Below are 26,430 nucleotides of genomic sequence, written 5' to 3' on the forward strand. Positions count from 1 at the left end.
CTGCTTACATTAGGAAGTCTAGGGGTGTTGTGTTTGAGTTTAACCTCAGTTACCTATAAGGAATACACCGCTTTATGATTAACTAGCAGTGGTCTACTTATTTAACTTATTAAACAGCTTTTCAAGGAAGAATAAATTGCTTTGGTAAACTTATGAATCCCTACATCTTCTTTTTGAAAAGTCATTTTTTCCTGTTGGCTCCCAAAACACTCTTATTTATCACCTCATATACACTATCGCCTTTTGAGTAAGAATCCACTTGGGACAAAAATCAGAATCACAAAGGTCGAGGCTTAGTCGGCTGCATTTTCTAATTTCCATAGATTTCAAAGCCTTGGCTAGGAACCATGACAAATAATTTTTCACTTTTCCCCATTATTGATATTATCCAGTCACTAATTTGCTATAGACTGAATGTCTGTGTCGAAATCCATTGTGTTGACACCTAATCTCCTATGTGATGGTTGGTATTGGGAGGTGGAGCCTTTGGGAGGTGATTAGGTCATGAGGGCTGGACCTCATGGATGAGATTAGTGCCCTTATATAGGAGACCCCAGAGAGCTCCCTCACCCCTTCTGCTGTATGAGGACACAGTGAAAAGATGATGGCGAACCAGGTGGCTGGCTCTCAGACCCAGAATCTGCTGACGCCTTGATCTTGGACTTCCCAGCCTCCGGAACTGGGAGAAATAAATTAGTGCTGTTTAAGCCACCCAGGCTAGGGTCTTTTGTTATAGCAGCCTGAACAGACGCAGTTTCTAAATGAAGAGTCGCCCACAGCTGCCACCATCCCTGGAAGCTTCACTCTCTCGTGTCAATTCTGGATCACCTCAGAAAGCCTCTGGTATCATTTTCCTCCTCTTGGTTTCTACTTGACTTTTTGCCAACATCCATATAACTGATAAAATAATCTTCCTAGAACATCATAAAATCACATCACTCCCTGATGAAGAATCTACCTTGGTTTACTGCTATATCAAGTTCCTTTTTTTTTTTTTAATTCAAGTCTCCCTAAAATAGCACCATAATTCTCTATCCTTGCCTCTAATGTCAATCTCTCTAATGTGTCATATAACAAAATTCAATCCTGTTTACATTTTATTTAGTTTCATAAAGTCTTCTTATGATTTATAATGTACCGCACTGTTTGTGGATAATGTACGATGTAATGAGTAGCAGACTCTTAAAGGGTTGCTTTTCCAAGTACCTGCCATAAAGGCCACCTCCGAGAATATTAGGAAAATAAGCACTTCATGACCTAAGTGTCAGAAGATCAGAATTCTAGCTTCAGCTCTGATGGTAACCAGTTATGTGACCCTAGGAAGATCATTTTATCTCTTTGGAGCCTCTGTTTTGTCATTTGCAAAATGTAAGGTTTATATTCAATTATCTCTCAGGTCCTTGTAACTCTAAGGCGTTATGAGGCTCTTATGTCTCATAAAGAAGGGTGAATTAATGACTAAAAATAAATAGCATTAGCTTACAAGTTAGTGATTTTATAGGAAATACGCATTTGAAGCAACTTAATAAACTTTATGATACTATATTTAATAGATACATAAATTAGCAATGTATTCTTATAGAGATTTTTATCGGTTTCTTGTTTCTGTCATTTGTGCAAAGTGTTTTGGCTTGTGTTTATAATCCACAGCAGTCTACCTCTGACTGATGTGTCTGCTTTACACGAACTCTAACATTTCCAGACAATTCCAATTGCTTTGAATCTGCTCGCATCTGGTCACAATAAAGATAAAGCTGTGATAACATTTCTAAAAATAAGTTAAAATTATCTGAGAAGCCCCCCCCCCAAAAAAAAACCCCATAATAATAGAGATTGCTGCATCTGGTGAAAAATGAAGGGAACTGCTGCAGATTTCCTGCATCTTGGTCATTTTTGCCTCCAAACTTTGCTCAGACTCTCATCCACACAGATTATGGTGTAGGGTGCCATCAGTACAAAGCCATTATTTCTTTCAAGCTCGGGCTCAAAATTCACTTCACTGGCCCTTCCCTCCCAGCACTCCTTTATTCCTCATGAGACAGCAGTCAGGCTTAGCTCCACTCTTCTCCCTACCCAGTTATGCACTCTATCTCCCACCTTAAATATCGACATCAAAGCACCATCATCATCATCATCATCATGGCCTGTTCTTCGAGATTACAGATATATTAAAGCAAAATATATTGATGACCAAATAGTAGCACATAGGTTAAGATGAAAATATATTTATTAAAAAGTGCAGGTTATGAGACATTTGATAGTGTGAAAAAAGGGGGAAAAACAGACTTCTGTATAGTAGAGTTAGCTCTGTCATGTACCGGTCTGATTAGAAGTCAAACCTTCCATCAAAACAGAAGAGGACCCACGTAACTCTTCTGATTGCTATGTAGAAGAGGGAGAAACCATTTCGATAATGCTAATAGCCAAGTTACATAGGAGGAAGAATGAAGTATTGGGAAATAGTAAATGGCAGTGGTTAAGGACACCAGCTCTGGATTCAAGCTGCCCAGGCTCAAACCCCTTTGCTAATTACCAGCACAGAGACCTTGAGCAAGTTACTCTACGTCTCTGTGCCTACATGTCCCCAAAACACAGTAGGGATGGCACTACCTCCTACCTCATGAAGTCTTTGTGACAACTAAGTTGTTCATACATATGTTAAATGTGTAGAATAGAGAAGCGTTTCCAATTACTGTTGCTGTTATTACAAGGTCCCTCAATTAAACACATAAAATAGCAAATTAAGAACAGACAGAGAGCTGGTAACAAAACCTTCACTTAAAGTGTGAATTTTACCAATTGTACATGAAACAACTGAGAATTTCCAGCAATTAATCAATCCTGATTCAAGGAGGGAAAACACATGATGAAAAACCTGGTGACACAGAAGAGGATCATCACACACACAAAGTTTTCAAAGAAAGAAAACCCCGCAGTAGATTCAGCATAGAACATTCCCGTAGCATCCAATTCCTTAGGCGCCATCAGTAGTAGAACAATACTGGGAATCCTAGTGGAGTTTTTCATACATATATGTAAAGTATAATGTTTATAGTTATTTAGTAGTATTATATTCATTAAATATGATTCATATATTTGGGCTCAGCTCCTTACCTAGTCATACTTAATGTTGTTTTTTATAAAACCCAAGCTCATAAGAAGTGGATATTTGTACCTTGCGATCCAAGCGTCTGGAGTGGCTATGATGCTGGATCTGGAATGGGCAGGCCAGACAAGCAGCACTTCTTTCCAAATGGTGCCTTCGGGGGCCTATTTCTTGTTGTGCTGTCAGTTCAATTACATGATTCCCCTGAAGTGTCCTGTGAATTATTACAAAGGCATTTGAAGGCTTAACTTAAAGGAATGGGTTCAATCATTTCACACAATCCACCTCCCTTCTTTCCAGACTCTTGCCTATGTACGACTCCAGCATTTGGAGACAGCCAGCTTCTTCGTGCCTTCTTCCCATTCCTCCCTAAGGCTGCTCCGTCCACACCTTTCCACTTATGAATGAATACCGTGTCTTTTTTTTTTTTTAGATTTTATTTATTTATTTGACAGAGAGAGACACAGCAAGAGAGAGAATACAAGCAGGGGGGAGTGGGAGAGGGAAGAAGCAGGCTTCTCGCCGAGCAGGGAGCCCGATGAGGGGCTCAATCCCAGGACCCTGGGATCATGACCCGAGCCGAAGGCAGACACTTAACGACTGAGCCACCCAGACACTCCAATACCGTGTCTTCTTCCCAAGAGTGTTTTTTCCTTTCATCTAGCCAACATGGTGTGTGACCCCTCACTTTCTGCCTTTCTTACCCAAAACACAGTAATTCTCTGTGGTTTTCACTCTCTAATCTTTTCACACGTAATTTTCCTCTTTCTGTATCTTTCTTTAAATTTTTTTTTTATTTATTTATTCATGAAAGTCAGAGAGAGAGAGAGAGAGGCAGAGGCAGAGGGAGAGAAGCAGGCTCCCCGCCCAGCAGGACCCTGGGATCATGACCCGAGCCGAAGGCAGACGCTTAACCGTCTGAGCCACCCAGGCGCCCCTCTTTCTGTATCTTTCATTTAACAAATGATGTGCCAGACCACTAGTGTCAGTCATTAACCTCAGGAAAATGTGTTTCCTCTCTTCATTCTATTTATGAGTTCAAAAGCTAGCCTAATCTTGATGATTTAATAATAGTGATGACAACATATATGTGTTGATTAAAAGGAAAAATTTAAGTTTTATCACATATGTGGTACAATATTCTTATCTCAACTTCTTTATGGCAAGGATCCTGTGTTCCGATACTAGGAGAGTCCATCCTCACGGTGCTTCATTCCTCCAACTTCCTTAGAAAAGTATGGTGGTGATGTAGCTTGCCAACAATAATACCCTTGGAAACTTGACTATTCTTGTCAAATGACAATGAGAATGATAAGACATTAGTCAATGGGAAAGAGATTTTTCCTTTACTATGGCTGGTCTGGGCTGTCGACTACTCTATTCGAACATAGTATCAGGGCTTCATGGTGTTCAGTAGTCAAGAAAAATTTAATCCTCAAAGAAGACAGTAGGTGCCTACTTCATGAAAAGTAACAGAGGCACAACTCTGGGTGAGTATCTGGGAGAGCAGACATATTTATCCTATAAACAGAGAGGACATGACTCAAGAGGAAATCTCAGTACTATTATAAGAGCTACGAACATATTTAAAAAATATATTGGCAAAGTTATATTTGGAGACCTCTCAGGCTATCTATAACCCTACCTGCCTCAAGAGCCAGAAAACAGGAAAAGCTGTGATTGCCCTTGGTGAACATATCTGACAGCACAACCAAAATGATGCTAGAGTTGGGCAGCAAGCCCAACAAGCCACCGGGCCCACATCAGTAAAAAGCAACAGTCTGATTAGGTCAACAGGCGGCACACAGGGGTGATACGTATGGAGGAGCACTACTATGGTCAAGTCCTAAACTGGAAGCCATTCACTATGTTTGCATTTCTTCCTGATAATGCCAAGAGTTGGGCCATATGATTACCATTTCAGATAAGAGAAAACTGAGATTCAGAGAAATTGACTCACATTTCTAAGGTCATAGAAGCCATGAGGGAAACCAGTCTCCTGCAAGTCTATGTGACTCTACCTTTCCACTGTACTACCCAGGACCCTGAGAAGGACAGCACAGGGAGGGAAGAAGTACAGAGGAAGAATCACAGCAGGGAATTCACACCTGAATGAGAGGATGGTGAATCAAATTCCTGAGAAAATAACTTATTGTAAATGGCTGAAACCACATCCTAAAAGCATTTATAGACACCTTACTGTATAGTTAATTTAACAATAACTATTCAACAACTATAGATAATGTATTCTTGGGGTATGGATAAAAATGTCCAACACCTTTTAGTTAAGGAACTTTTGAAGAAAGCACAAATGCAGGGCTACTTGGCCACATTAGTGCTCCAAAATAATGTCAGGAAAGGCTTCACAGAGGGGTGACTCTACCTGAGTTTCATAAACCAGTAGGCATTTACCAAGTGGAGAGGTGTTAGAGAAAAAGTAGAATATAGGGCTTCTCAGCAGAGGACATGAACAAGGGTACTGAGACCTGACGTGGCATAATCTGATCTATAAAAAGCAAACCGTGTAAGTCTTCTTCAGTAAAATTTACATGCCTGAAATGTACTTCAGTGAATTTTGACACACATATTCAACTGTATAACTCACACCCCTATCAAGATATAGAGCCATCATCGCCCCCTAAAAAAAAACCCTGCTGTGACCTTTCAATCAATTGCTACCAACCATAGTCAATATCTGTTCTAAATTGGTCTTGCCTGTTCCTGAATTCCTTCTTAATGGAATGATTGGTATGTATTCTTGTGTCTGGGTATCAACATAACGTTTTGAGCTGGGTGCATCAGTAATACACTGCTTTTTGTTCCTGAGGAGCATTCCAATGTATGGATATACTATAATTTGTTTACCTATTCAGGGAGCAGGTTGTTTGATGGCTAGTGCACAGAACTTGTATGGTGATGGGTTGAGGAATGGGAAGTGTATGTCAAAATAAACTTGAAAAAAAAAAAAGACAGGACAAAAATCCTGGCATATGGCTCACTGAGGAATTTGGACTTTATCCTAAGGGCAACAGGTAGCCATTAAAGAGTTTTAAGGAGTTTTAAAGGGGTGGGGTGTGTATATAATCAGATACCAATACCCAGCCTATCACTGTGGGCAAATCTCAATCTCTAATCAGTAATTACTTACATTTCACCTCAAGGTCTGAGTCTTTACAAATGCCATTCAGAATGGATGCATTCCCTCTAATATCCCTCATTTTCATGTTTAGCTAACATTTGGAGCATCTACTATGTGTCAGGCACACTGTTAGTAAATGCAACACACATAATGGTTCTTAAGGTTCCTGACATCCTCATTGCTCATGAGGGTATCCTGACATCTGCAAGATCCACCTGTACGACACAGGCTGGCCATGTGATTCTGTTCTGCATTCTCCAGTTGCCTTGTAATACTGGGAGGATTTGATTCTGCTCATTATTTTTGGAAGAAAACATAACTTTGTGATTGGAATTGCAGCTGAAAACAGGTCTCCCCACAGCACAGACACACTGTTTCAGTGGCTCAGAGGTATTAGTGTTTAAACATTTCATGTTCAGTCTCATATAAGCTACTGATGCCAGGTGGACAACCAGTTGGCAATTGTCAGTTGGACCAGCAGTTATGGCAGTTTTCTGGACTATCCATCCAATGGAAAGATTTTTCTGACCCTTTTGATGGGACTAGAGCCAAAAATGCATTCACACAAAATACCTTAAACTCCATTTGTCACAGGTAGTTCCAACGTAGGAAGTATAAAAAGAACAAGGGCCATCAATTTCTAAAGCTTTTGAAAAGATTCAAAATCATTTGCTTGTTTTATCCTCCTCCATTTAAAGCTGCTTTTATTGAGTACAACTATTTAAGAAAAATCAGATTTTAGCAAGTATAATTGTTTTAATACAGACAAATACTGCTCATTTATAGAGCACCACATGCTTCATAAAATGCTTTGTGAGTCGAGTTTTATGTCAGGGAATTTTGGAATACAGGTTAGCAGGTGATGCCAGATATTGTGGGGAGAAAAGAAAGAGAAATAGTAATGCCAGAGGAAAACAACTGAAAGGACATTGTTGTCCCCTGGCCCAAAATGAAAGGTGAGTTATTTGCCAGCAGTGAGCCTCCTGGAATTCAGGGAACAAAGACTACAATAAAGATGGACTAAGCTCAGGGATCCCAGAGGAAAGTGAATGCAGACTTCCTGGCAAGCAGGAGAAGCTGGGACCATGAATGCCTACAAACTAGAAGTGACCCACATGGCAAAAGGCCTCTGATGGGCAACTGAGGGCAGAGAGACTCAGTAGCCAAGCCCTCAATGATCATGAGGCAGATGGACATTTTGAAGACTGATTGTTTTGCTGGATTCTCATTTGCCCATTCTCAGTCTATAGATAAAATATGTCTACATGTGATATGTGTGGAACAGGATAATTTTAGGATATATTGTTTGGCCTGCATTCTTGTCCCCTTCCTTGGCCTTGAGGAAGAGAGTAGGCTCCATGTTTGTTCATTTCAGGAGACGTTCACAGCAGAGCAACCTGGTCTTTCTTTTCACAAGCTTAGCACTTTGGGAAGAACGAGGTTTGAAATGAAAAGAATGTGCCCAGGCTGAATTATGAGGCTTGGGACTGGGAATGGTACTATAATCTGATGGGTGGAGGAGGTACAACTGGTTTTTCAGTACAAAGTCCCCTTCAGACCACAGGAAGATGGAAAATACAGGTAAGACCATGTGGATTTGCAATTGCATGGTTGATTGTCACTGAACATCATTCATGCTCTTTTGCCCAGCAGCTTTTAAACCTCCAGGAAAAACTGAGTCTTTTTATAGTTAAAAAATTACTTTCCTCATCATTTTATCTTTTATCTGCAATATAAAACCATCAAAGACGTTTCCCTGAACTCCCACCCTCCAAATGAATTTGTAAAACCATATAAACTTCTCATTTTGTTCCCTGATCTACGGTCCTCTCTGCTCCTGATTCAGTGTCTAATAGTCTCCTTTAACTTGAAAGAAATCCCTCTTGCCTTAATCCCATTGGAGTTCAGCTTTGAAAACAAAATCCATGAAGCCCTCCCACAAATTTTTCTAGACAAAGGAACAGTAGACCTCACTATTTCCTTGAGTAGAGAGGAAAAGGAATTTTTCTCATTATAAAATCATAAAATTAACACTCATTGTCCAGACAACTGGGAGCAGAATAGGTACAATTTCATCACTTCTGAAATGTTAATTCTACTGCATCTAACATCTGTATTCTAGGCTTCTCTCCTTCCTTGGGCTAAAAGTATGAAGAGACTTTTATGCTCCAGTCAACATGCTTCTCAATAACCCTCCTCACAATGGACATTTCAGTCATACCTATGGTAGAAAGATGACCAGTGGACCACCAAGGCCAACCCGAAAACCTGGAAATGTATGTGGAACCTTGCTAACGTGTATGAAAGGGGAGGCATAGGGATAACAACACTCACATTCCATCTAGCCCAGCCGGGAAAGAGGGACAACAAAACTTCCATTGCCTCCCCCCCACCCCCAGGAGAAGCAGTAATTTCATGCACAGTCTCATCAGCCAGACTTCCTGAGGGGGGAATCCCAGCTCCATCAGGATTACGTGCCTTCGATAAGGTACCTGGCCCCTCTGTGCCTCAAATTCCTCACTAGCAGAGTGAGAATACAAACAGTTCATGTTTCAAGTGTTGTTGAGATGAGGAAGTCAAAATTTACAGATATCCATATTACAGACAGCAAAAAGAGAAAGCTGAGGGGAGAGGATACTCCTCCCCCAAAGGTTCACACACTGCTTCTGCTTATGTCCCATTGGCAGGAATGTATTCACAGGGATACATCCTGTAGTCAAGGGAATGTGATCTTTATTCTGAGAAGCCATGAGTTGAGACTTGGGGTGTTCTGTTTCTGAGAGAAGAGGAGAAGAAATTGAACAATTATCACTTTGTACCAGAGATATCTCTTAAAAGACTAAGTTTATAAAGGCAGATTCATTCCTGCTACATAAGCTTATTTCATCTCCTTCAACACCCTGTACTGAGGTCTTACAAGATGTCTGCGGTAAAGAATGTTGTTTTTCTCCAAAATGATAAGAACTTCCACAAGATTGGGAGAAGATATATACTAATGAAGGGGGTATTCCTAAATTTAGAAAACTTACCTCCTACAAAAGAGTATGAGCAAAGTAAGCATTACTCAAGAGTAATTTCATTTTATGCTAAACCTAGCTTATATGGTGGACAGAACAAGCACTATAATCCTGAGTTTACAGATTAAGAAAATTGAGGTTTCTTATTCATACAAAACTTGGTCTCTTATCCATGACTTCTGACCACAAAAACAAGTATTCTTTTCATTAAACTAAGTTTTTTGTAGCCTATCTAAATAGCTAATCATTATTTACACACTTTTTTTACAGCATGAAATGGCTCTGAGCAAATAGTATTATGATAAAGTTGTATTTTAGAAGCAGGGCATCTGAATTCTGTTCTCAACCCAACGGCTACTTAGATTGTGTCTTGGACAAGTGAGTAATATTTATGTGCTTGACTTACCAGATTGAAAAATGTGAAAGCTTTGTAACTTTACTCTTAGTTCTATATAATGTGTCACCAACTACAGTATGAGCTATTCCCAGGCAAGAATCTAGCCCTTGTATAACAGACAGAGAACCACCTGTCACTGAGCATACAAAAATAACTCTATAATATGCAATCTGTTGGACTAGATGACCTCTAAGGTTATATGGAAAAATGTTTGGATACCCACAAAGCGTCAAGAAGCATTGAGCAAATGACTGGTGAATAAGTAAAAGCACCTCTGATTTATACTGTTTGGTGAATAAATCATTTGATATTTGTGGCAAGTGAACCAAAAGGAAATTGAGATATTCTAGGAAGCAAGGTGAATAAGACAAGAGTCTGGAAAAAAATTATTTTTTAATGAATTTAACCACTAGTAATTAGGATTGGCAGTATAAATTAGCATAAACACACCATCCAAATGATAATGCAACAAGAACATTATTATAAATTCTTAATGCCTCTTTTAAGAATAGAAAATGACAACTCATCAAAGAACAATTCATCAGGGTTCACCCAGCACTGACCTGAGTGCTTCATTGCTCTGAACTGTGGAACCCTTTCCAATTTACCAGGCAAAATGCTTAGAGTGGAGAAAAAAGAATTTTCATACATTAATAGTCCAGACTGGTTGGTTTCAAAATTTCTTGGCTGAAGAAAATTTTTCCATTTTTCAAAGGAATTAGTAGGCAGAAATCCAATGTAGTAACAATAATAATAGCAATAACTAATATTTATTTTAACTATGAGCCAGGTACTATTCTAAATATATGTATTAATGTATTTAAACCTCATAGCATTACACAGAGATTGGTAATATTATCACCCCCAGTTTACACCAGATGAAGAAAGTTGGTAATAGTGAGATTAAGTAAATTGTGGAGATCACCCAAGTTGTAATGGAAGGAGCCAGGTTTCAAATAAGTATACCCCAGAGCTCAGTTATACTCTTTGCTTCCATATATAGCAGAGCTGTCTAGTTGGAAGTGAATTGATATAAAGGACCACTCCCCAAGTGCTGCCTACTGGTCTAAATGAAATCTGCCTTCAGAGCATCTCATATGTAGATATCGGGGAAAGTACTTCTGAGGTTGTCCTTGAATTTACTAAACAGAAGTCTCTCCCTTTATAATTTACTATTTTTTTAATATATCCGACCCCTTTCCATTTAATTTTCCAGAGTCAGCTCTAAGACACGGTCATGTCTTGAATGAGACACAATATTTTGAAGTCTCCTTTCTGGAGCGGAAGTGCAGAAGTAAACCATAGATTGTCCATAAGGAAAACAAGTGTTCAGACAGCCACATGTAACTACAATGGATGTCAGCTGATTGTGGGCGAGCAATGACCACATGGGACTCTGTCCTTCACATATTCAAGAGATGACCAACAACCATGGTGGTCAGAAGGTTGTATGGAGACGGAAAAGATATGGTTTTCATTTCCATGTGTTGGGTGCTTCACTTCAGTCTGTTTCTAGACCAGGACTTGCACCTTTAATCATGGTGTACTCCCCTGCAAATGACAGGCCCTTCTCTCATTCTGAAGCCCCATTTTTTTTTTCTTTCTCTGTTGGATGAAGTAGAACGTATCCCCAAATCACAGACCCCTGGTCTGCAATACATGCAAGTGACCAAGATAGACTGAGGTAAGAGAGTATGACCAGCAAGCCATTATCAAAATTCAACTACTCTGGGAGACACTCAAGCATATCACCCTGACTTTACGTCTTGTTCAAAAGGCAGCATAATTTCGTATCCACAGGAACGCAGACCTCAGATAGTAGCAAAGAAACTTCCACATGCTTTAAAAAATCCTTCTTATAATTCGATTCAGTAAAGGTGTATCCAGCCCCCAGTCTGTTCTTGGCACCAGTCATCTCCCGATGACAGTGACACAGCAGTACCTTGTCAGTGTAATATAGTAATTGTGATCATCTTTGCTCATTTGTAAACCTTTATCTGTCGACCATTTTTCTCTTACTATGGGTGAAAGTTCTCATCCTTAAATACTTTTCCCTCAACAGTGAAAAACTCGAGTGCCTCTCCTGACCCGGCCACAGTAGGAAGGAAGTACTCATTTCAGCATCACAGAAACAGCCTCAGAGGGCAAGGAGTTCCCAGGACAGACCCTGGGTTCACTCCCTGGAAATGTAATCAACTTTGTTAGCGGGTGTGAAGAATCCTAGGGCAATGACCGCACATAACCATCGTTGTCTTGCTTTGGTACTTGTATTATGGAGGTTTTCCCGGCTGGATGAATTGGCTGTTCCAGAAGAAAAATCCTCGATACAAAGGAACAGTGTGTAAGTGGAATAGATGTGACAGATGATGGTATTGAAGGAGGATCTTTTTTATATCCAAATCTGAAAATTCTAGTTTATACCAGAAATGGACAGAAAGATGGAATATATGCACTGGAGAGAAAATGAGATTTTCAGCTCTAGGCATTGGTTCTTTACAAAAAGTTTTAATTATTAAAAATATCTTTTCAAAAAACATAAACAAAGAATATACATAGTTCCAAATAACACTAAATTTAGCTTGGAATTCTGAAAGCCTATTATTTAGATATGCAACTAGATAACTACTATTCCTGCTGTGATCATAGATTATAAAATATGCAAGCATGAGATTGCTATGCTTCATTGATTACCTTTTCTTACATTTATTTTTATTCTATTTTATTTTTTGGAGGAAAAACAGATGCATGTACAGCTCTTTGATGAAGTATGACTAGCACCGTATCAGGAGTTCATTGGAAAGTTTATAATTGATCACAGTAATTTAGTAGTACTTTTTAAAAAAATTTGATAAAATTGCTGCCTGACTCTAGAATGCACAGAAGTTGTGCAATTTAGTAGTCATTTACAAAGGAACATAAAAAATAAAGTACCCATTTTTCCCAAGAGAAATGGAAATGCAATTTCCTAAGCAAAATCTATTCATGTTGGAATTTTTATTAGCTTTCTGTAATGGAAAAGCTATTAAATACATATTGTTTTGTGCTTCTGAATAGTTTTCCCATCTTCTTAAGTGAAGACAAGATCAGTATTGCATCACAAAAAGTACCATCCATGCATTGTAAGCACCAGCTCCCAATGCAACGGGCTGGATAAGGAAAAATAAATTCCAAAATCTAAATAGGGCAAACGTGTTAAGATGAATGATAGCTTTATTACTCGATAGATGTCTCAGAAAGGAACACAGAAACCTAAGACTGGAAGCTAGCTTTTACTGAAATGGTCCTTAAAGCCATTTATTTGAAAATATAATGACATCTGGTGGCAGATTCAGCTCATGACTACTGTGTACTCATTGAGAGACCTTTGCCTGGCCACCGTTCTAAGACATTCCAAAAATAGGAAAATAAATCTGGCATTTTGGGTCAACAGGAAAGATGGAAAGGTAGTTTATTTCAACTAAAAGAGCAAGTTTTCATTTAATAGTCAAGGCTGACAAAGTGAGAATAAGATAGCAATTTGAGAGAGGGAGGATATTGTTCTCTCTCCTTCATATTCCTGTGTGTTGGAGCGCCACATGAACCTGAACAGAAATTTTCTAGAGTCCATTCCATAATTTCAATGAGGACAACTAAATTAACTAAACCTTGTTAATGTCTATTCTGGTAACATATGCAAATACCTATTTGTTCAAAATAATGGGCAAAAGTACGGTCTTGATCCAGCCCCACTTGAAGTGAACCACGGAGCTTCAGCTATAGTATCCTATCAACTTTCCCTCTCGTCTCTAAGGAACTAAATCCAGTTAGATCCTCTGAAAGCATTTACTGAGAACTTACAGGCAGGTTAAAGATCCCTTCTTCATTTGTGCCTGCTTAGACACCATAGGCTTACATGGACAATTTCTCTCTTCAGAAGTATATGCTACATTACATGAAATATTTAGGCCAACTTTAACACCCAAAGAATCCTCCACCGGGTATGCATAAACTAGAAAGTACCGGGTTATCTGTGGAAATGGTTTGAGAAAGTTTGAGATTTCATTAAAATCTCCATTCCCATGGAGTTTTACTTGGTTCTTAATATTAATCAAAGATATATTCAACACCTGCTAAGCCCCAGGCACTGTGTTAGACCTAAGAGAGTAAAGTCAAATAAGTAAGAACCTCTTGACCTTGGGACTTCTCAGGCTGGTGGATTATGAAATCAGGAAGCACACCAATGCAAAAGCAAAGGTAAGCACTGGATCCTTTTATGAGACAGGGAAGAAGTTACCTCCCCCATTTTGTGCAGGAAGGGGGAGGAAGCAATGACAATGAGAAAAGCCTTCCCTGACCAGATGGCGTTGGTGCTGACTTTTAATTGGTGAAGGAGGCAGAGATAGATGAAGAAATGCATGGCAGTGGGGAGAGAGTGGAGCTTCAGTAGAAGAAAAGGATAAAACAACAGTGGGGTGGTGGGGAGAGCACAGCACGTAAGTGAAAAGCAAATCATTCAGCACACGTTTTTACACTAAAGGTAATCAACTACCTTTGAAGGATTTTTTTTTTAAAAGATTTTATTTATTTATTTGACAGAGAAAGACACAGTGAGAGAGGGAACACAAGCAGGGGGAGTGGGAGAGGGAGAAGCAGGCTTTCCCGCTGAACAGGGAGCACGATGCGGGGCCCGATCCCAAGACCCTGGGATCATGACCTAGCCGAAGGCAGACGCCTAACGACTAAGCCACCCAGGCGCCCCCCTTTGAAGGATTTTAAGAAGAAACACTTTTCTTGAGGCGCCTGCATGGCGTAGTTGGTCGAGTGACCAACTTTTGGTTTCCGCTCAGGTCATGATCTCAGGGTCATGATCTCAGGGTCCTGAGATCGAGCCCCATGTCAGGCTCGCGTTTGGCAGGGATTCTGCTTGGGATTCTCTCTGTCCCCCTCTCTCTTCCCTCCCCTCTTTCTCTCTCTGAAATAAATAAATAAATCTTTTTAAAAAGTAGAAAAGCGACAGTGTTGAATTGAAATTTTAGAATGATCACTCTCCCCTGGAGTGAGGTCTCTGTGAGACCTGTTAAAGTCACAGAAGACTATGTAGGAAACTGTTTACTGGACTCTGTGAGGGAAAAACCAAGCCCACCTAGTTTAATTCCAAGTTAGCTATAGTTAGACTAAGGATCTATGCAGCTTGGCCAGAGAATCTCACAAATTGGCAAACTAGTCATTTTTAGCAATCCAGCAACTTTCAGTCATTTCGCTAATCTAGAAAACCTTCAATCTTACTCCTCCTACCTAACAACAACAAAATTTTAAGAAAGAAAAGATGATAAAACTGACAGTGGCGAGAGTCCTTGCGAGAGTTTTCCTGATGCTTTGACTGCTCCCAGACAGGCTGGCCATCAGTCGATACTAGAACTAAGTCTCCAAGAAGTACAAGCAGAGAAGCAAAATGCAAATCAAGAAAGAAAGTGCACAGCTTGGGGAGAATTGTCAAGTCTACCCTCTATGGATGCACTGGTGGTTTTTACTGCTTTAGGAAAATGGCAGAAAAATCTCTTGGACTCTTACTCTTCCAGATATCATTCGGAGCCAGGCTGCCCTAACCTTCCCTTGAAGCACAGTCTGAAGATTATGACGATTTCTCCAGAAAACCTCACAGAACAAAATCAAGCAATGAGCACAGAGTTGATACAACTATTGAAAGCATTTCAGAAGGAGAACTTGGATTTTGTTCCTGATATGTTTTATACACATAGGAGGAAAGGAAGGAAGAAGGGACCACTATGCAATATGCAGGCAAGAAAACAGATACCACAAAAACCAATGACTAAGGCTGCTGCAGTTTTCAAGATAAGAAACGATGTGGGTCTAAACAAAGGCAGTGAGAATAGAGTGGGAAAATGTAACCTGTTTTGGAAATACTAAGGAGACTGAATAAACTTCCTGACCAGTAAGTAGGATGTAGAATACAGAGGAATGGAAAAATCTGAGATAATGCCCGCATTTCTGGCTCAGAAGCCTAAGCAGTGATACCACTCACCAAGCTTAAAAACGGAGGATGAGCTAAGATTGGGGGAGAGAGTGAAAAAAGAGAAGGAATTAAGTTTTGTTCGGTAAGGCTGAATTTTCTGTGGGACATCAGTGAGCTATCTTTCAGGGCATTGAGCTGAGCAGGAAATTGGATGCAGGGCTCAATCCCAGGACCCTGGGATCATGATGTGAGCGGAAGGCAGACACTTAACCAATTGAACCACCCAGGCACCCCTATATATTTTTTATTAACTCCTTATCACATACATGATTCATAAATATTTTCTCCCATTCTGTAGGTTGCCTTTTAATATTGTTGATGGTTTCCTTTGCTGTGCAGAAGTTTTTAGTTTGATGTGGTCCCATTTGTTTATTTTTTTTCTTTTGCCTTTGATTTTGTTGTCACAAAGACTTTATTTTTAATAATAAACTACCCAAGCTACACCCTCATTTTATTCCCTCTTTCCAAATTTCTTTCCTTTACTGCATGCCTACTTCTTAATGAGGACTTGACTTTTCAGGATGATGTTTCCTTAGCACCCTCCTATATTTATACCCACTCATACATGCACACAGCTTCTCTTTGGAATGCCCCATAAAGGAGCTGTTCTGTTTTGTTCTACTGTGGGGTAAGGTGGGTACAAAGCAATCTCTAAGAAGCAGAATCAAGCACAATGGGGTATATGTATCTACTCCAACATCCCTTCCCTTTATGGACAAAAGAGAGCCTCCAAACCCTTCTTAACACAGTTGGGTCACTATGAAACAGACTTGGGGGATAGAACCATCTCTCTAAAGGGACCCTCAAGGTTCTCGATTCGGACCATGTTTTGCTCTTCTGAGTCAACTAAAAACCCCAGGGAACAGGTCTAGTCGGCCATTCTGAGTTCTTATTAGGTACTGGCCATTTGAATATCGAATTCAAATTATGATGGCAAATGTCAATACTGACCATGTAGCCCTTCTGAAATCACAAAACCAAAACTAAACAATAAGAAAAATCTCACCTAACCTGACTTTTAGGTGATAATTTCGTTTCCCTGACTTTTTTTTTCTTAGAAACCAGTCCACTCCTAATTTTATTCACTCTATCCTCCAGCAAAATAACCTTATAAAAAAAAAAAGGAGTCAACAAGAAGATAAAAGCATTTTAAATTATTTAAACAAGCTTATTGGGGCACCTGGGTGGCTCAGTTGGTTAAGCGACTGCCTTCGGCTCAGGTCATGATCCTGGAGTCCCTGGATCGAGTCCCGCATCGGGCTCCCTGCTCGGCAGGGAGTCTGCTTCTCCCTCTGACCCTCCCCACTCTCATGTGCTCTCTCTCTCTCTCTCATTCTCTAATAAATAAATCTTTAAAAAAATTTTTAAAAATAAACCTTATTACAGTGCAATTTATTATATTTATTTTAAAACAAAAGTTAGCTTTTTTTTTTTTTTAGATTTTATTTTTAAGTAATCTCTACACCCAACGTAGGGCTCGAACTCACAACCCTGAGATCAAGAGTCACATGCTCCACTGACTGAGCCAGCCAGGAGCCCCCCAAAAATTAGCATTTTAAAATGCTAATGCCTTTATATATGTAATCTTGGCTAGAATATTCCTATGTATGAATATGGAAACCCATTTATTTACCAAAATAACCAGATGCATGTAATCCAATATCAGTTCAATGGTCAACTCTGCTTTGCTGTAATTTCAAAAATGCAGCAATTATTTAGCACCTGTTATATGCTGATGCTGTACCAAAAAAGGTGATGATGAAGGAGTTAGTTCTTACCTTCAGAAAGCACAGTGTCTGTTGGTGCAAGTGCTTCATAACCCAGGAGCACTGATATAGTGTAGTAAGTGTTTTGCTGCTGACACATAGCTATGATGTGAGAGGGTCTTTAAATCTACTTCTTAATTAGATGAGTTCATTCATGTCAAAAGCTTAAAAGAGTGACTGGCACACTGTAAACTCTCAATAAATATTAGCATCTTTGGGAGGAACATGTCAGTGATCCATTTTAGACATGACTGAAAGAACATACCAAGAGAGATTAATAACTTAGCAAATTAGCTAGAATGTGGAGAAGCTGTGATTGGCACTGACATCAAAAGCCTCCCCACATTGCCCCACTACTTCTCAAAGTGTGCGGAGAAGAGACGCGAATAGGGCTTCATTCCGCCTCTGGATGGGGAGTTAGGGAAGTCTTCACCAAGGCAGCAGCATAAGAGCTGTGACTTGAAGAAAAAATTCATTAGGAGGCAAAGAGCAGCAGAAGTAAATTCCAAACAGGGGAAAGCATCTACAAAATAATCAAGGCTCAGATGGGCATGACATATCTGGGGTGACAACAAGTAGTCCAGTGTGATTGGAGAGTCAGAAGTTCAGGAGAAGATGCAAGAGGTGGTGGAAAAGACAAGGCTGAAAAGGTCGTCTGGGGAACAGATGAGGAAAAGCCACAAAGACTGTGCTAATTAACACAATGCTCTGGATAATGAGCAATCATGTGTTGTTTTAAGAAGGTAAGAGACATGGGGCGCCTGGGTGGCTCAGTCAGTTAAGCGTCTGACTCTTGATTTCAGTTCAGGTCATGATCTCAGGGTTGTGAGATCGAACCCCGGGTTGGGCTCTGCGCTGGGGGTGGGGCGGGGGGAGAGTCTGCTTGAGATTCTTTCTCTTCCTCTGCCCCTCACCCCATCTCTCTAAGAAGAAGAAGAACGAGAAGGAAAGAACATGATAAGGGAAAGGTATCAAAGGTAATCCAGTAGAAGTGTGGAGAGGCACTGGGACACATGAAGACAAAACCACTATTAGGAGGCTATCTGACTAGACGATAGAAACTCAGTCATGAGAAAACCCAAATGAGGGGAAAAGCAGAAAAAATAAAGGAAGGGAAAAGGAACCCCAAAGTTAGTCTTGACATGCCATCAGCAAGACTTACTGATTGGTTCCTGGGGATATGAGAAAGAGGAGTCACAGATGTCCAAGTTCCTGGGGAGATGACGACAAAGTAATTCCAAGAAGAGGACTGACGTGCAGAGGAGAAGGAGCAAGTTTACCAAGAAACAGAGTTAGCTCTGTGATCTTTGAGAGGCCTTCCGTCCCACCAGGTGAAGCTGGTAACGGGCAGCTCTGACATGAGGTCTGGCCTGGAGACAGAGGTTTGTGGAAATCAAGCACAGCTGAGGTACTGGCAACGGATAGAAGCATGAGAACAGCAAAGAACCAAGAACTCATCCTTTGGTAATACCAATATTCACAAGCTCCTGGAAGGAAAAGGAACCTAGAGACTGGTGAAGAGTGGTCCAAAGATTAAGAGGAAATTGCGGGAGAGTAGTGATTCCCAAGACAAAGGATGCTCTGTCATGGCAAATGCCATAGAGGTTGAGGAGGAGAATCGCTGAAAAGAAACCATTAGGTGAGGCAGGTTGGAGGCTGTCAGTGAGTGACCTCTAGAAGCTGGCTTCTGTAGAGTGATGGGTGTGAGAATTCCGGAGGAAAGACTGAAGCATCGAGTAGAGACTTTTCTTTCAAATTCGGCCGCAAAGAACAGTGATGATATTGAGCTCTAGGAGGACTCGAGATCAAGGGAAGCGGTAATAATTCCACGTGGACATTTTAATATATTGACAAGCTGATCAAGGACCAGTGAAGAGGAAAATTGTGAAGATATGAGAGAGCTGGGAAATAAGACTAACTCCTAAGAAGAGTCAGAATGGAGTCTTTAAGGATTAACAAAGCTCTCCTTTTATATATAGGTTTTCCTTTAGTCCCTCGCCAGTGTCCCAGTGTTTTCAGAGGAACAAACTCAGCTCACGGGTGCTAGGAGCCCAGGATAAATTCTTTTAAAAAACAATAATTGGCGTTTTACAGGCAGTCATTTTTTATAATCTCTTCAGACACACAACCCACTATTTTTGCAACGTTCAGCAATCTCAGTCCTCAAATCAAGGTGTTTAGTGGCAGATTCCTGCAGTTTCAGAGCATGACACCTCATCAGTGCAAACCGCCCTCTCTTTTTTGCCAGGCCTTTTATTTACAGCTAGCTCACTTGCACGTTCTCTATCTTATATATCTATCATACATATATCTCTTATACATATCTTGTCAAATGCTTTAGGTATAGAGCACTCTCTCATTAATTCCCTCCTCACTTACTCCAGGATTTATCCCACCTGCTACTAATAAATGGGCATGATTTATAACATGCAGTTTACTTCCACCCATTAGAGGCATCTAAGCCTAGCTCTGAAAGCTCTCCAAACACCATTCCAAACCTTACTGAAGCTGAGCCCAGTTATTTCACAGAATACCTTACAAAGAAGTGCTGAAGGCAGCCTGAGTGTCCCTTCACCTAGTGCAAGGGCTTCCCTCTAAGAGACTGTTAAACTACCCCAGGCCTGGAATAGGCTTCAACTGTTTTGTCCTTTTTTAAATATACAGACATATCTCGAATTCACATTGAACCTTCTACGCATCTTTTCACACACATGTCACGATACCCACTTCAGAATATGTTTTCTAGATGCCTTAAGGGGATTAGTTCTCCTATCAGTGAGAGTTTAGGTAGAGCCACAACCTCAAGGCTGGTGGATGGACTGGTTTGTATACTCTTTTCCTATGTGGCATAATTAACCGTATACCTGAGAGACCATAGGATGAGCTTCTAGGTGTTTAGTTCAGATGTCTGTATTTCTTCTTTAGTTACCCAAATTGGGGCCTATCTTCAACATTACTGAAGTGGGGACACTGGTGGAGGAGCAATTATGGGGAGGAAAAGACAAGTGAAGATCGAGAAGCTTTTGAGGAGAATCCAGATGGAGGCAGACGTCTTACTCTGAAACTTACGGTGAAGTTCAGGCCCAGAAAGTGAACCCCTTCCTTATTTCAGGAAAGATCCCTGATATTTGCCAGGTGGGGAAAATGGCTCAGATAACATGATATTTTCTTCAAATTGGCCCTCAGCAGTCCCAATGGAGGAACTGTCATAAATGACGAAGATTAGTACCAGTTTTCCAAGGATAAACATCAAAAAATAGCTCCAAGCCTTAAAGATCCTCATTCAGCAGCCAGAACCTAGAGTAGGCGGAAACAAATGGTGATAAGATTTCAGATGATTAGTTTTCATCCATGATGTGAGAATAAATGGGTTCCATTTAATCAAGTGGATAGTTGTTTCTTAGCTCATTTTTCCTTTCATTCAGCTTTCAAGCCCATACAAATGACTACAGAGGGGGCTGGGAACAGGGCAAAAAAATTAATAGTAAATCTGAAGTACAGAAGCATAAAGGAGGTAAGATTTGGTGTGCATCACCAAAAGGGAAGATGTGGAATTCCTATAAGAAGTTACCATTACAGGGACGCCTGGGTGGCTCAGTCAGCTAAGCAGCTGCCTTCAGCTCAGGTCATGGTCCCGGGGTCCTGGGATCAAGCCCCACGTGGGGCTCCCTGCTCAGCGGGGAGTCTGCTTCCCCCTCTGCCTGCCACTCCCCCTGGTTGTGCTCTCTGTCTCTCTCTCTCTGACAAATAAGTAAATAAAATCTTTAAAAAAAAAAGTTACCATTACAAAAAAATACTCTAGAAATTTTCTCCTTGTTTATGAAAACAGAGAGGAAATAAGCAAAACTATTTTCCTAAAAACAACATAGGCACCACTTCTGCTTTCCTTTGATAAGCCATTATGAAGGGAAATAATTAACTATGGCATCTTGTAACCATTCATCCACAAAACTTCCTTAGCAGAGACATTTTCTGTTCTCCAGTTTATAAATGTATCTAGGCTTCCATACTCTGTATGAAAGCTCTTATTAAATGAATCACTGTATTCTGTAACAAGGTCCTGGGCTCTCTCCAGAAATCACAGCCACACATCAAATCCCATGGGGATAGGCTGTCTAACTTTATATGATGTCTTATTCCCTTAGTGCATAGCATTAGAGAGACAGCATGATGTAGTATAAGGAATTTAGGCTTGAGAATCCATAAACAGGTTCTATCCCTGCAACCAACTAAAAAGTGATTTCCATGAGTTACAACCTCTTTGAAGATCAGTTTCCTCATCTGTTTAAAAAAAAAAAAAAAAGGAGGGGGCTATGTCTTCTTCAAACTCTTAAAAACATGATTTTCTTGTTACAAGAGAATTTGGTTGATCATAATTTCACAATAAGCTAACATCACTTTTTTTTTTAATGAGAATGCTTCATTAGAGACAGAATTACATTATTAACTCTTTATATTCTTTTCTGAGTTATCTTTAATTGTAGTCATAGTCATACTGCTTAATATAAAGGGTAGATCACGTAATTTCTATTTTATATTTAGACCAGTTAATGTGTTCAAAAGGACTTTGTTCTTTCTGAAGTCCTAATTTCCGTATGAATCATAAACACCTTTGTTAGCAGTTGTTCTACTATGTCTTTCTTGGAGCACGTAGGTGTGATAGTATTAAGACCCACAAAATGCACAGAGAGATAAATATCCTCTTAGCCTATTGCAGTCATACAGTATTTCTTCCTGTGGTGAACATTTTCTGAAGAGTCATTAAAACACTATTTTCCCTGCATAACTAATAGCAGCATGGGGTTAAGTCAAGTGAATAAATGACTAAATGGAGATCATTTTCTTAGAGAAATTGTTTTCTCATACATCTAAAGCTTGTGAATTGTCTGGTATTTGTCTGGCCCATCATCATTTTTAAACATTATGAAGTAAACAACACATGTGCATATTTGCACTCATTTACATATCACACAATAGAGAAATAGACATGATGTCCTAACATAAAAGCCTGAATGGCAGCACACTTTTAGAGTTCTATAAGGTGAATTAGATCATTAGCTTCAAACAGTACTGATTCCCATGTTTTGTAGGGCACAGACCTCACCCTGACATGCCATTCATTCATTTGTTCGTTTATTCTGTCATTTAAGTACATAGTAATGAACTGGGTCCCGTCTAAATGCTGAGAAAATATACAGATAGTCCCTATGATCAAACACTTCTCAATTGATGACAAAAGCGGACATGTATTCAATACTATATATATATGTACCTTATACCTTATAATTATAAAAATATATCTTGTAATAAAGGTATGTTCTGGGGACTGTGTTGTTCAATTGTCCTTCCAGATTCCCCTTCTACCCTTCTCTGCAGTGCTCTCAGGAAGCAGACTTGATGGCTATTTCAACAGCCTTACCTTCTGGCTTCACACTGAGTTCAGTGGAAGACATTGAAAACGGGACAGAAGGTGCAAGAATTCTGAGGACAGGGTATTTATTCCCCGATTCCTCCTTGACAGATAGCTACAGGTTGTACAACAGACCACATCTCTAGTTAGGTGGTCCTCTCCAGGGTAAACCATAAGGCACTATCTCCTCTTGCCTCATCAGGGGCTCCCAGCTGGCGGCAGTTTTAAGACCCTGCACTATCCGTTATGGGTTTTCCTTAATCATATCTACACCTTTGTAAATAATCACTATATTAAACCTTCCTCAAATTACTCATTTTGAGTTTCTGTTATCTGTTTCCTGCTGTGTTCTTGATACATCATCCAAACCAAAATGGGCTGGGAAGGAACACATTTAGGAAGCCAAAGTGTATCACCTGGTCAAAAGAAGAAGTAAATGTTGGATAGGAAAAGAAAGGGATTGAGGAATGGACTGTGAAAGTGGAAGGAGCTGCATGTGCAAAAATGGAGAGGCAGAGGAAGACCTGATGTAGCTAAAGCATCTGGAGTCACTGGGCAAGCGGCATAACAGACCGCCAAGGAGGCAGACAGGGGTCAGATCACGTAGGGCCTGATGTGCTACTATTCAAGGGACTTTGAGTCTCATTATGAATGCAACTCATTTTCCTCCAAGCATTTTGTTCAGTGCAGTTTCAAAAGGTCAGGATGGTGGCATTTTTGAAATTAGAGGGGAGAGAAGTGAAATTGGAGATAGGGAGAGCATTTATCAGTTTATTACAATTATCAAAACAATGCAGTTGAGAAGTAATGCACATCTGGACTAAGGTCATGCCAACAGGGATTGAGAGAAGGAAATGGAGAAGCACATATTTGATAGCACTTTGTGACCAATTCAATATTGGGAGAAAGGTAATGAAATACACTGGCTTAAGTGGCTAAAAAATGATATTTCAGGGGAATTTATTATGTGCTAAGCACTGTTCTTATAGTTTTACACATTTTGACTGTTTTTATCCTCCCAGAAACTCCTAAAAATAACAATAATTTTATCCCTATTTTTTCAAATGTAGCAAGCAAGGTATAAAGAGCTTAAGCAACTTGACCAACATCACATGAGTAATAAGTTCAAAAGACAAGACTGCAGGAAAAGGAGAAAGAGTTTGGAGAGGGGATTGAGCAAGATTATGATATCAGATTGGAATACCAATAGTCTCTCTAATAGTTGGAAGATAGTCAAGTAGAGAAATCTGATGAGCAACTGGATATAGTAGCTTGAGGTACAGAAATACAGAATTATAATGGCCAGAGATACAACCTTGAAAATTTTCAACACATATTCTTCCTACCTGAAGTCTTGAGAGAGGATGTGAGGTCCTTAGGGAGATTATGCAAAGTGAAAATGGGTTTGAGGTTGGAGACCAAGGCAACATTACATTTAAGGAATAGAGTAAGAGGGGCTTGAGCAGTAGACTCCACAATCTAACCCTGTCCTAAAACTCCTCACTAATCTTCCACCTTGCCCCACCGAGAAACACTCCAGACAAATTTATCTGCTTCTCTTATATTTTGCTTCTTCTGATTAACTCCCTTTGGAAGATGCCACTTCTGTATTCCACTCAGCCAAACCTTTCTCAGTCTTCGGGGACCATTTCAAATCCTACTTCCTCATTGGAATTTGCTCCCAATTACCTCATTCCAGAAATTGTAAATAGCACCTGGCTGTAAAGCTCAATGGACATTCTCAGTTCCTTTTGCAGATACTGATCTTTACTATTGCCCATCTCTGTTTTTTCTGTAATGATATATTCCCAAATTGACCATAGACTCCCTAAAGGAAAAAACATTCTTATTTTTATATCCCATTGCTCCCAAAATAATGCCTCATACAAGGTGGACATTTGGTAAAGAGTGTACACTCTTTGATTTGGAGTTTACAAGGACTAGATAGCATCCATGTTAGCAAGTATGTTCTTTACTAAGTCTCTGGGGACAACCATCAGAGTTGAAATCTTTTATTGCACTACCATTCTCTTCTCTCATATGCCCAGCGTATTCATGTTTATCAAGATCACTCTCTCGGAGGAAATGTCATAGCTCTACGTCCTTTCTGATCTATCTCCTATACAAACTCATCTGACCATAATTCCATTCTTTCAGTGCCATTCTTTTTGCAAATGAGAACTGGTTTATGTGGATTTTTTTTCCCTCCTCCAAAAAAAAAAGGTGAAATTTCCAGGCTCCATGTAGAAGAAATGCACTAGGCCTATGAACATAATTCAATGGCAGTAATCTAGGTACTATAGAATATATTTTGAGACAAGCTGGATTTGTGATGTTCTTTAAATCTTCCTACATACTTCTCATTCCTAATTATTTCTAGGATCTTGACTTGAAACTTACTAAAATATAAGGGCACTTGGGGTAGAATTTTCCTACCTTATAAACTCAGAACTTTACCATTTCTTTTCATGTGGCTTTGGAAGAATTTTTAGGAATAGAATGCACTTCACTTAAAACATCTACTAGGAAGAACATCCTGTTCACATTTATGTCATCTCATACGTTTGGCATGAGTGGACTATCCACTTGCCTCAACTTTACATTGTATAAATCTTAATGTCTAAAATATCTGTAGGTTTACAACTAATATTTGCTTTGCCTTTAAGATGAATTTTGCATGTCTTTTTAATTTTTCAGTATAATTGTACATATTAAAAATGGCATGTGTAAGGGGTACCTGGGTGGCTCAGTCGGTTAAGCGTTTGCCTTCAGCTCGGGTCATGATCCCAGGGTCCTGGGATAGAGCCCCGCATTGGGCTCCCTGCTCAGCAGGAAGCCCGCTTCTCCCTCTCCCACTCCCCCTTGGTTGTGTTCCCTCTCTCACTGTGTCTCTCTCTGTCAAATAAATAAATAAAATCATTTTAAAAAAAAATAGCATGTGTAAGTGATAATATCAATAAAATACTAATTTGTGCTCTAATAACAGTCTCCCACTGATAGACAAATGCTAGGAAAGATATGTTGACATTATTTCTGAAGCAGTTTTAGCTCATTACAAGAAAAGCAAAATCATCTATCTTTTTTTCTAAAATAACAGCACAGTTTCAAAGAGCGTCATCCATTTTACTTTCATCTAAAGAAAGGAATGATATTGATGGCTAAAAGTAGCTCTAGAATTAATAAACTGGATTAAGTGTTATTTCTCACTAATTAGTTCTCCTTTCTGAGAACTAAACTTCTCACTAATTTTTTTTTTTTTCCATCCAGGACCTGGAATTGGGGAAGTTCTGTGTGCTTGGAAGCAGGTTTGAGTTTTATCTTTCTTACTTACCATCTCAAGTTATTAAATAGTGGTTTTTCTCACCTATAAGGACCTTAATAATGGGCAAATCAAAAGACTACAAAGATTCAATTAGCTACTAAATGTAAAAACTTAAGTGTTCTTAACTGGAAAAACCCTATATAAATATAACTTAACATTACTCTGGGTCTTTAAAGAGCTTATAATTCAATGTGATATCATGGAGGGAAAGTGAGTTTTGGAGTTCAACACCACTTCCTAGTTACGGAAACTTGGATCAT

The sequence above is a fragment of the Leptonychotes weddellii genome, chromosome 12, assembly GCF_054177405.1.
Source record: "Leptonychotes weddellii isolate Sample4059 chromosome 12, ASM5417740v2, whole genome shotgun sequence".
Taxonomy (NCBI): Eukaryota; Metazoa; Chordata; class Mammalia; order Carnivora; family Phocidae; genus Leptonychotes; species Leptonychotes weddellii.